Consider the following 13,132-nt stretch of genomic DNA (forward strand, 5'->3'; position numbering starts at 1 on the left):
TCTGGGGACCCTCTGAGTAGAAAAAAAGTTCAAAAGGTCCCATATGGACCACTGCCTGGAGGATCTGACTTGACTTTTTAACATCAGAAAGAGTCTGTGAGGACATCTTGTAGCTTTTAGACCTTCTGGGGACCCTCTAAACAGAAAAAAAGTTCAAAAGGTCCCATATGGACCACTGCCTGGAGGAACTGACTTGACTTTTTAACATCAGAAAGAGTCTGTGAGGACATCTTGTAGCTTTTAGACCTTCTGGGGACCCTCTGAGCAGAAAAAAAGTTCAAAAGGTCCCATATGGACCACTGCCTGGAGGACCTGACTTGACTTTTTAACATCAGAAAGAGTCTATGAGGACATCGTGTAGCTTTTAGACCTTCTGGGGACCCTCTGAGCAGAAAAAAGGTTCAAAAGGTCCCATATGGACCACTGCCTGGAGGACATGACTTGACTTTTTAACATCAGAAAGAGTCTGTGAGGACATCCTCTAGCTTTTAGACCTTCTGAGCAGTAAAAAAGTTCAAAAGGTCCCATATGGACAACTGCCTGGAGGACCTAACTTGACTTTTTAACCTCAGAAAGAGTCTGTGAGGACATCGTGTAGCTCTTAGACCTTCTGAGCAGAAAAAAAGTTCAAAATGTCACATATGGACCACTGCCTGGAGGACCTGACTTGACTTTTTAACATCAGAAAGAGTCTGTGAGGACATCGTCTAGCTTTTACACCTTCTGAGCAGAAAAAAAGTTCAAAAGGTCCCATATGGACCACTGCCTGGAGGACCTGACTTAACTTTTTAACATCAGAAAGAGTCTGTGAGGACATCGTGTAGCTTTTAGACCTTCTGGGGACCCTCTGAGCAGAAAAAAAGTTCAAAAGGTCCCATATGGACGACTGCCTGGAGGACCTGACGACTTTTTAACATCAGAACGAGTCTTTGAGGACATTGTGTAGCTTTTAGACCTTCTGAGCAGAAATAAAGTTCAAACAGTCCCATATGGACCACTGCCTGGAGGATCTGACTTGAATTTTTAACATCAAAAAGAGTCTGTGAGGACATCGTGTAGCATTTAGACCTTCTGGGGGGACCCTCTGAGCAGAAAAAAAGTTCAAAAACTCCCACATGGACCACTGCCTGGAGGACCTTACTTGACTTTTTAACATCAGAAAGTCTATGAGGACATCATGTAGCTTTTAGACCTTCGGGGACCCTCTGAGCAGAAAAAAAGTTCAAAAGGTCCCATATGGACCACTGCCTGTAGGACCTGACGAGTTTTTAACATCAGAAAGAGTCTGTGAGGACATTGTGTAACTTTTAGACCTTCTGAGCAGAAAAAAAGTTCAAAAGGTCCCATATGGACCACTGCCTGGAGGACCTGACTTGACGTTTTAACATCAGAAAGAGTCTATGAGGACATCATGTAGCTTTTAGACCTTCTGGGGAACCTCTGAGCAGAAAAAAAGTTCAAAAGCTTCCATATGGACCACTGCCTGTAGGACCTGACGAGTATTTAACATCAGAAAGAGTCTGTGAGGACATTGTGTAGCTTTTAGACCTTCTGAGCAGAAAAAAAGTTCATATGCTCCCATATGGACCACTGCCTGGAGGACCTGACTTGACTTTTTAACATCAGAAAGAGTCTGTGAGGACATCGTGTAGCTTTTAGACCTTCTGTGCAGAAAAAAAGTAAAAAAATTCCTATATGGACCACTGCCTGCACCTGACTTGACTTTTTAACATCAGAAAGAGTCTGTGAGGACATCGAGTAGCTTTTAGACCTTCTGAGCAGAAAAAAAGTTCAAAAGGTCCCATATGGACCACTGCCTGGAGGACCTGACTTGACTTGTTAACATCAGAAAGAGTCTGTGACGACATCGTGTAGCTTTTAGACCTTCTGGGGACCCTCTGAGCAGAAAAAAAGTTCAAAAGGTCCCATATGGACCACTGCCTGGAGGACCTGACTTGACTTTTTAACATCAGAAAGAGTCTATGAGGACATCGGGTAGCTTTTAGACCTTCTGGGGACCCTCTGAGCAGAAAAAAAGTTCAATGAGTCCCATATGGACTACCGTCTGGAGGACCTGACGACTTTTTAACATCAGAAAGAGTCTGTGAGGACATCGTGTAGCTTTTAGACCTTCTGGGGAGCCTCTGAGCAGAAAAAAAGTTCAAAAGGTCCCATATGGACCACTGCCTGGAGGACCTTACTTGACTTTTTAACATCAGAAAGAGTCTATGAGGACATCGGGTAGCTTTTAGACCTTCTGGGGACCCTCTGAGCAGAAAAAAAGTTCAATGAGTCCCATATGGACTACCGTCTGGAGGACCTGACGACTTTTTAACATCAGAAAGAGTCTGTGAGGACATCGTGTAGCTTTTAGACCTTCTGGGGAGCCTCTGAGCAGAAAAAAAGTTCAAAAGGTCCCATATGGACCACTGCCTGGAGGACCTTACTTGACTTTTTAACATCAGAAAGAGTCTATGAGGACACCGTGAAGCTTTTAGACCTTCTCTGGACTCTCTGAGCAGAAAAAAAGTTCAATGGGTCCCATATGGACTACTGTATGGCGGACTTGTCTCGACTTTTTAACATCAGAAAGAGTCAAGAAGGACATCATGTAGCTTTTAGACCATCTGGGGACCCTCAGAGCAGAATAAAGTTCAAAAGGTCCCATATGGACCACTGCCTGGAGGACCTCACTTGACTTTTTAACATCAGAAAGAGTCTGTGAGGACATCGTGTAGCTTTTAGACCTTCTGTGCAGAAAAAAAGTAAAAAAAAGTCCCATATGGACCGCTGCCTGCACCTGACTTGACTTTTTAACATCAGAAATAGTCTATGAGGACATCGTTTAGCTTTTAGACCTTCTGGGGACCCTCTGAGCAGAAAAAAAGTTCAAAAGCTTCCATATGGACCACTGCCTGGAGGACTTGACTTGACTTTTTAACATCAGAAAGAGTCTGTGAGGACATCGTGTAGCTTTTAGACCTTCTGGGGACCCTCTGAGCAGAAAAAAAGTTCAAAAGGTCCCAGTCTGGCGGACTTTACGACTTTTTTACATCAGAAAGTTTCTATAAGGACATCATGTAGCTTTTAGACCTTCTCTGGACCCTCTGAGCAGAAAAAAAGTTAAATGGGTCCCATATGGACTACTGTATGGCGGACTTGACTTGTCTTTTTAACATTAGAAAGAGTCAGTAAGGACATCATGTAGCTTTGAGACCTTCTGTGGACCCTCTGAGCAGAAAAAAAGTTCAAAAGGTCCCAGTTTGGCGGACTTGACTTGACTTTTTAACATCAGAAAGAGTCTGTGAGGACATCGTGTAGCTTTTAGACCTTCTGAGCAGAAAAAAAGTTCAAAAGGTCCCATATAGACCACTGCCTGGAGGACCTGACTTGACTTTTTAACATCAGAAAGAGTCTCTGAGGACATTGTGTAACTTTTAGACCTTCTGGGGAACCTCTGAGCAGAAAAAAAGTTCAAAAGGTCCCATATGGACCACTGCCTGGAGGACCTGACTTGACTTTTAAACATCAGAAAGAGTCTATAAGGACATCGTGTAGCTTTTAGACCTGCCGGGGACCCTCTGAGCAGAAAAAAAGTTCAAAAGGTCCCATATGGACCACTGCCTGGAGGACCTGACTTGACTTTTTAACATCAGAAAGAGTCTGTGAGGACATTGTGTAGCTTTTAGACCTTCTGGGGAGCCTCTGAGCAGAAAAAATGTTCAAAAGGTCCCATATGGACCACTGCCTGGAGGACCTGACTTGACTTTTTAACATCAGAAAGAGTCTGTGAGGACATTGTGTAGCTTTTAGACCTTCTGGGGAACCTCTGAGCAGAAAAAAGTTCAAAAACTCCCACATGGACAACTGTACGGCGGACTTGACTTGACTTTTTAACATCAGAAAGAGTCTGTGAGGACATAGTGTAGCTTTTAGACCTTCTGGGGACCCTCTGAGCAGAAAAAAAGTTCAAAAGGTCCCCTATGGACCACTGCCTGGAGGACCTCACTTGACTTTTTAACATCAGAAAGAGTCTGTGAGGACATCATGTAGCTTTTAGACCTTCTGGGGACCCTCTGAGCAGAAAAAAAGTTCAAAAGGTCCCATATGGACCACAGCCTGGAGGACCTGACTTGACTTTTTAACATCAGAAAGAGTCTATGAGGACATCGTACAGCTTTCAGACCTTCTGGGGACCCTCTGAGCAGAAAAAAAGTTCAAAAGGTCCCATATGGACCACTGCCTGGAGGACCTGACTTGACTTTTTAACATCAGAAAGAGTCTCTGAGGACATCGTGTATGTTTTAGACCTTCTAGGGACCCTCTGAGCAGAAAAAAAGTTCAAAAGGTCCCATATGGACCACTGCCTGGAAGACCTGACTTGACTTTTTAACATCAGAAAGAGTCTTTAAGGACATCATGTAGCTTTTAAAGCTTCTGGGGACCCTCTGAGGAGGAAAAAAGTTCAAAAGGTCCCAGTCTGGAGGACTTGACTTGACTTTTTAACATCAGAAAGTTGGCATGTAGCATCATGTAGCTTTTAGACCTTCTCTTGACCCTCTGAGCAGAAAAAAAGTTCAATGGGTCCCATATGGACTACTGTATGGCGAATTTGACTTGTCTTTTTAACATCAGAAAGAGTCAATTAGAACATCATGTAGCTTTTAGACCATCTGGGGACCCTCTGAGCAGAAAAAAGTTCAAAAACTCCCATATGGACAACTGTACGGCGGACTTGACTTGACTTTTTAACATCAGAAAGAGTCTGTGAGGACAACCTGTAGCTTTTAGACCTTCTGGGGACCCTCTGAGCAGAAAAAAAGTTCAAAGGGTCCCATATGGACCACTGCCTGGGGGACCTCACTTGACTTTTTAACTTCAGAAAGAGTCTGTGAGGACATCGTGTAGCTTTTAGACCTTCTGGGGACCCTCTGAGCAGAAAAAAAGTTCAAAAGGTCCCATATAGACCACTGCCTGGAGGACCTGACTTGACTTTTTAACATCAGAAAGAGTCTCTGAGGACATTGTGTAGCTTTTAGACCTTCTGGGGAACCTCTGAGCAGAAAAAAAGTTCAAAAGGTCCCATATGGACCACTGCCTGGAGGACCTGACTTGACTTTTAAACATCAGAAAGAGTCTATAAGGACATCGTGTAGCTTTTAGACCTGCCGGGGACCCTCTGAGCAGAAAAAAAGTTCAAAAGGTCCCATATGGACCACTGCCTGGAGGACCTGACTTGACTTTTTAACATCAGAAAGAGTCTGTGAGGACATTGTGTAGCTTTTAGACCTTCTGGGGAGCCTCTGAGCAGAAAAAAAGTTCAAAAGGTCCCATATGGACCACTGCCTGGAGGACCTGACTTGACTTTTTAACATCAGAAAGAGTCTGTGAGGACATTGTGTAGCTTTTAGACCTTCTGGGGAACTTCTGAGCAGAAAAAAGTTCAAAAACTCCCACATGGACAACTGTACGGCGGACTTGACTTGACTTTTTAACATCAGAAAGAGTCTGTGAGGACATCGTGTAGCTTTTAGACCTTCTGGGGACCCTCTGAGCAGAAAAAAAGTTCAAAAGGTCCCCTATGGACCACTGCCTGGAGGACCTCACTTGACTTTTTAACATCAGAAAGAGTCTGTGAGGACATCATGTAGCTTTTAGACCTTCTGGGGACCCTCTGAGCAGAAAAAAAGTTCAAAAGGTCCCATATGGACCACAGCCTGGAGGACCTGACTTGACTTTTTAACATCAGAAAGAGTCTATGAGGACATCGTGTAGCTTTTAGACCTTCTGGGGACCCTCTGAGCAGAAAAAAAGTTCAAAAGGTCCCATATGGACCACTGCCTGGAGGACCTGTCTTGACTTTTTAACATCAGAAAGAGTCTCTGAGGACATCGTGTATGTTTTAGACCTTCTGGGGACCCTCTGAGCAGAAAAAAAGTTCAAAAGGTCCCATATGGACCACTGCCTGGAAGACCTGACTTGACTTTTTAACATCAGAAAGAGTCTTTAAGGACATCATGTAGCTTTTAAAGCTTCTGGGGACCCTCTGAGGAGGAAAAAAGTTCAAAAGGTCCCAGTCTGGAGGACTTGACTTGACTTTTTAACATCAGAAAGTTGGCATGTAGCATCATGTAGCTTTTAGACCTTCTCTTGACCCTCTGAGCAGAAAAAAAGTTCAATGGGTCCCATATGGACTACTGTATGGCGAACTTGACTTGTCTTTTTAACATCAGAAAGAGTCAATTAGAACATCATGTAGCTTTTAGACCATCTGGGGACCCTCTGAGCAGAAAAAAGTTCAAAAACTCCCATATGGACAACTGTACGGCGGACTTGACTTGACTTTTTAACATCAGAAAGAGTCTGTGAGGACAACCTGTAGCTTTTAGACCTTCTGGGGACCCTCTGAGCAGAAAAAAAGTTCAAAGGGTCCCATATGGACCACTGCCTGGGGGACCTCACTTGACTTTTTAAATTCAGAAAGAGTCTGTGAGGACATCGTGTAGCTTTTAGACCTTCTGGGGACCCTCTGAGCAGAAAAAAAGTTCAAAAGCTTCCATATGGACCACTGCCTGGAGGACTTGACTTGACTTTTTAACATCAGAAAGAGTCTGTGAGGACATCGTGTAGCTTTTAGACCTTCTGGGGACCCTCTGAGCAGAAAAAAAGTTCAAAAGGTCCCAGTCTGGCGGACTTTACGACTTTTTTACATCAGAAAGTTTCTATAAGGACATCATGTAGCTTTTAGACCTTCTCTGGACCCTCTGAGCAGAAAAAAAGTTAAATGGGTCCCATATGGACTACTGTATGGCGGACTTGACTTGTCTTTTTAACATTAGAAAGAGTCAGTAAGGACATCATGTAGCTTTGAGACCTTCTGTGGACCCTCTGAGCAGAAAAAAAGTTCAAAAGGTCCCAGTTTGGCGGACTTGACTTGACTTTTTAACATCAGAAAGAGTCTGTGAGGACATCGTGTAGCTTTTAGACCTTCTGAGCAGAAAAAAAGTTCAAAAGGTCCCATATAGACCACTGCCTGGAGGACCTGACTTGACTTTTTAACATCAGAAAGAGTCTCTGAGGACATTGTGTAACTTTTAGACCTTCTGGGGAACCTCTGAGCAGAAAAAAAGTTCAAAAGGTCCCATATGGACCACTGCCTGGAGGACCTGACTTGACTTTTAAACATCAGAAAGAGTCTATAAGGACATCGTGTAGCTTTTAGACCTGCCGGGGACCCTCTGAGCAGAAAAAAAGTTCAAAAGGTCCCATATGGACCACTGCCTGGAGGACCTGACTTGACTTTTTAACATCAGAAAGAGTCTGTGAGGACATTGTGTAGCTTTTAGACCTTCTGGGGAGCCTCTGAGCAGAAAAAATGTTCAAAAGGTCCCATATGGACCACTGCCTGGAGGACCTGACTTGACTTTTTAACATCAGAAAGAGTCTGTGAGGACATTGTGTAGCTTTTAGACCTTCTGGGGAACCTCTGAGCAGAAAAAAGTTCAAAAACTCCCACATGGACAACTGTACGGCGGACTTGACTTGACTTTTTAACATCAGAAAGAGTCTGTGAGGACATAGTGTAGCTTTTAGACCTTCTGGGGACCCTCTGAGCAGAAAAAAAGTTCAAAAGGTCCCCTATGGACCACTGCCTGGAGGACCTCACTTGACTTTTTAACATCAGAAAGAGTCTGTGAGGACATCATGTAGCTTTTAGACCTTCTGGGGACCCTCTGAGCAGAAAAAAAGTTCAAAAGGTCCCATATGGACCACAGCCTGGAGGACCTGACTTGACTTTTTAACATCAGAAAGAGTCTATGAGGACATCGTACAGCTTTCAGACCTTCTGGGGACCCTCTGAGCAGAAAAAAAGTTCAAAAGGTCCCATATGGACCACTGCCTGGAGGACCTGACTTGACTTTTTAACATCAGAAAGAGTCTCTGAGGACATCGTGTATGTTTTAGACCTTCTAGGGACCCTCTGAGCAGAAAAAAAGTTCAAAAGGTCCCATATGGACCACTGCCTGGAAGACCTGACTTGACTTTTTAACATCAGAAAGAGTCTTTAAGGACATCATGTAGCTTTTAAAGCTTCTGGGGACCCTCTGAGGAGGAAAAAAGTTCAAAAGGTCCCAGTCTGGAGGACTTGACTTGACTTTTTAACATCAGAAAGTTGGCATGTAGCATCATGTAGCTTTTAGACCTTCTCTTGACCCTCTGAGCAGAAAAAAAGTTCAATGGGTCCCATATGGACTACTGTATGGCGAATTTGACTTGTCTTTTTAACATCAGAAAGAGTCAATTAGAACATCATGTAGCTTTTAGACCATCTGGGGACCCTCTGAGCAGAAAAAAGTTCAAAAACTCCCATATGGACAACTGTACGGCGGACTTGACTTGACTTTTTAACATCAGAAAGAGTCTGTGAGGACAACCTGTAGCTTTTAGACCTTCTGGGGACCCTCTGAGCAGAAAAAAAGTTCAAAGGGTCCCATATGGACCACTGCCTGGGGGACCTCACTTGACTTTTTAACTTCAGAAAGAGTCTGTGAGGACATCGTGTAGCTTTTAGACCTTCTGGGGACCCTCTGAGCAGAAAAAAAGTTCAAAAGGTCCCATATAGACCACTGCCTGGAGGACCTGACTTGACTTTTTAACATCAGAAAGAGTCTCTGAGGACATTGTGTAGCTTTTAGACCTTCTGGGGAACCTCTGAGCAGAAAAAAAGTTCAAAAGGTCCCATATGGACCACTGCCTGGAGGACCTGACTTGACTTTTAAACATCAGAAAGAGTCTATAAGGACATCGTGTAGCTTTTAGACCTGCCGGGGACCCTCTGAGCAGAAAAAAAGTTCAAAAGGTCCCATATGGACCACTGCCTGGAGGACCTGACTTGACTTTTTAACATCAGAAAGAGTCTGTGAGGACATTGTGTAGCTTTTAGACCTTCTGGGGAGCCTCTGAGCAGAAAAAAAGTTCAAAAGGTCCCATATGGACCACTGCCTGGAGGACCTGACTTGACTTTTTAACATCAGAAAGAGTCTGTGAGGACATTGTGTAGCTTTTAGACCTTCTGGGGAACCTCTGAGCAGAAAAAAGTTCAAAAACTCCCACATGGACAACTGTACGGCGGACTTGACTTGACTTTTTAACATCAGAAAGAGTCTGTGAGGACATCGTGTAGCTTTTAGACCTTCTGGGGACCCTCTGAGCAGAAAAAAAGTTCAAAAGGTCCCCTATGGACCACTGCCTGGAGGACCTCACTTGACTTTTTAACATCAGAAAGAGTCTGTGAGGACATCATGTAGCTTTTAGACCTTCTGGGGACCCTCTGAGCAGAAAAAAAGTTCAAAAGGTCCCATATGGACCACAGCCTGGAGGACCTGACTTGACTTTTTAACATCAGAAAGAGTCTATGAGGACATCGTGTAGCTTTTAGACCTTCTGGGGACCCTCTGAGCAGAAAAAAAGTTCAAAAGGTCCCATATGGACCACTGCCTGGAGGACCTGTCTTGACTTTTTAACATCAGAAAGAGTCTCTGAGGACATCGTGTATGTTTTAGACCTTCTGGGGACCCTCTGAGCAGAAAAAAAGTTCAAAAGGTCCCATATGGACCACTGCCTGGAAGACCTGACTTGACTTTTTAACATCAGAAAGAGTCTTTAAGGACATCATGTAGCTTTTAAAGCTTCTGGGGACCCTCTGAGGAGGAAAAAAGTTCAAAAGGTCCCAGTCTGGAGGACTTGACTTGACTTTTTAACATCAGAAAGTTGGCATGTAGCATCATGTAGCTTTTAGACCTTCTCTTGACCCTCTGAGCAGAAAAAAAGTTCAATGGGTCCCATATGGACTACTGTATGGCGAACTTGACTTGTCTTTTTAACATCAGAAAGAGTCAATTAGAACATCATGTAGCTTTTAGACCATCTGGGGACCCTCTGAGCAGAAAAAAGTTCAAAAACTCCCATATGGACAACTGTACGGCGGACTTGACTTGACTTTTTAACATCAGAAAGAGTCTGTGAGGACAACCTGTAGCTTTTAGACCTTCTGGGGACCCTCTGAGCAGAAAAAAAGTTCAAAGGGTCCCATATGGACCACTGCCTGGGGGACCTCACTTGACTTTTTAAATTCAGAAAGAGTCTGTGAGGACATCGTGTAGCTTTTAGACCTTCTGGGGACCCTCTGAGCAGAAAAAAAGTTCAAAAGGTCCCCTATGGACCACTGCCTGGAGGACCTCACTTGACTTTTTAACATCAGAAAGAGTCTATGAGGACATCGTGTAGCTTTTAGACCTTCTGGGGACCCTCTGAGCAGAAAAAAAGTTCAAAAGGTCCCATATGGACAACTATCTGGAGGACCTGACGACTTTTTAACATCAGAAAGAGTCTATGAGGACATCATGTAGCTTTTAGACCTTCTGGGGACCCTCTGAGCAGAAAAAAAGTTCAAAGGGTCCCATATGGACCACTGCCTGGGGGACCTCACTTGACTTTTTAACATCAGAAAGAGTCTGTGAGGACATCGTGTAGCTTTTAGACCTTCTGAGCAGAAAAAAAGTTCAAAAGGTCCCATATGGACCACTGCCTGGAGGACCTGACTTGACTTTGTAACATCAGAAAGAGTCTATGAGGACATCGTGTAGCTTTTAGACCTTCTGGGGACCTTCTGTGCAGAAAAAAAGTTCAAAAATTCCCATATGGACCACTGCCTGCACCTGACTTGACTTTTTAACATCAGAAAGAGTCAGTGAGGACATCGTATAGCTTTTAGACCTTCTGGGGACCCTCTTAGCAGGAAAAAAAGTTCAAAAGGTCCCATATGGACCACAGCCTGGAGGACCTGACTTGACTTTTTTTTTACATCAGAAAGAGTCTATGACGACATCATGTAGCTTTTAGACCTTCTGGGGACCCTCTGAGCAGAAAAAAAGTTCTAAAGGTCCCATATGGTCCACTGCCTGGAGGACCTGACTTGACTTTTTAACATCAGAAAGAGTCTCTGAGGACATCGTGTATTTTTTAGACCTTCTGGGGACCCTCTGAGCAGAAAAAAAATTCAAAAGGTCCCATATGGACCACTGCCTGGAAGACCTGACTTGACTTTTTAACATCAGAAAGAGTCTTTAAGGACATCATGTAGCTTTTAGAGCTTCTGGGGACCCTCTGAGGAGGAAAAAAGTTCAAAAGGTCCCAGTCTTGCGGACTTGACGACTTTTTAACATCAGAAAGTTGGCATGTAGCATCATGTAGCTTTTAGACCTTCTCTTGACCCTCTGAACAGAAAAAAAGTTCAATGGGTCCCATATGGAGTACTGTATGGCGAACTTGACTTGTCTTTTTAACATCAGAAGGAGTCAATTAGAACATCATGTAGCTTTTAGACCATCTGGGGACCCTCTGAGCAGAAAAAAGTTCAAAAACTCCCAAATGGACAACAGTACGGCGGACTTGACTTGACTTTTTAACATCAGAAAGAGTCTGTGAGGACAACCTGTAGCTTTTAGACCTTCTGGGGACCCTCTGAGCAGAAAAAAAGTTCAAAGGGTCCCATATGGACCACTGCCTGGGGGACCTCACTTGACTTTTTAACATCAGAAAGAGTCTGTGAGGACATCGTGTAGCTTTTAGACCTTCTGAGCAGAAAAAAAGTTCAAAAGGTCCCATATGGACCACTGCCTGGAGGACCTGACTTGACTTTGTAACATCAGAAAGAGTCTATGAGGACATCGTGTAGCTTTTAGACCTTCTGGGGACCTTCTGTGCAGAAAAAAAGTTCAAAAATTCCCATATGGACCACTGCCTGCACCTGACTTGACTTTTTAACATCAGAAAGAGTCAGTGAGGACATCGTATAGCTTTTAGACCTTCTGGGGACCCTCTGAGCAGGAAAAAAAGTTCAAAAGGTCCCATATGGACCACAGCCTGGAGGACCTGACTTGACTTTTTTTTTACATCAGAAAGAGTCTATGACGACATCATGTAGCTTTTAGACTTTCTGGGGACCCTCTGAGCAGAAAAAAAGTTCAAAAGGTCCCATATGGACCACTGCCTGGAGGACCTGACTTGACTTTTTAACATCAGAAAGAGTCTGTGACGACATCGTGTAGCTTTTAGACCTTCTGGGGACCCTCTGAGCAGAAAAAAAGTTCAAAAGGTCCCATATGGACCACTGCCTGGAGGACCTGACTTGACTTTTTAACATCAGAAAGAGTCTATGAGGACATCGTGTAGCTTTTAGACCTTCTGGGGACCCTCTGAGCAGAAAAAAAGTTCAATGAGTCCCATATGGACCACTGCCTGGAGGATCTGACTTGACTTTTTTTAACATCAGAAAGAGTCTATGAGGACATCGGGTAGCTTTTAGACCTTCTGGGGACCCTCTGAGCAGAAAAAAAGTTCAAAAGGTCCCATATGGACTACCGTCTGGAGGACCTGACGACTTTTTAACATCAGAAAGAGTCTGTGAGGACATCGTGTATCTTTTAGACATTCTGGGGAGCCTCTGAGCAGAAAAAAAGTTCAAAAGGTCCCATATGGACCACTGCCTGGAGGACCTTACTTGACTTTTTAACATCAGAAAGAGTCTATGAGGACACCGTGTAGCTTTTAGACCTTCTCTGGACTCTCTGAGCAGAAAAAAAGTTCAATGGGTCCCATATGGACTACTGTATGGCGGACTTGTCTCGACTTTTTAACATCAGAAAGAGTCAAGAAGGACATCATGTAGCTTTTAGACCATCTGGGGAACCTCAGAGCAGAATAAAGTTCAAAAGGTCCCATATCGACCACTGCCTGGAGGACCTCACTTGACTTTTTAACATCAGAAAGAGTCTGTGAGGACATCGTGTAGCTTTTAGACCTTCTGGGGACCCTCTGAGCAGAAAAAAAGTTCAAAAGGTCCCACATGGACCACTGCCTGGCGGACCTGACTTGACTTTTTAACATCAGAAAGAGTCTGTGACGACATCGTGTAGCTTTTAGACATTCTGGGGACACTCTGAGCAGAAAAAAAGTTCAAAAGGTCCCACATGGACCACTGCCTGGAGGACCTGACTTGACTTTTTAACATCAGAAAGAGTCTATGAAGACATCGTGTAGCTTTAGACCTTCTGAGCAGAAAAAAAGTTCA

Source organism: Siphateles boraxobius, unplaced genomic scaffold (genome assembly GCF_051911475.1).
Source record: "Siphateles boraxobius isolate OS27281-9 unplaced genomic scaffold, OSU_SipBor_1 15, whole genome shotgun sequence".
Classification (NCBI taxonomy): Eukaryota; Metazoa; Chordata; class Actinopteri; order Cypriniformes; family Leuciscidae; genus Siphateles; species Siphateles boraxobius.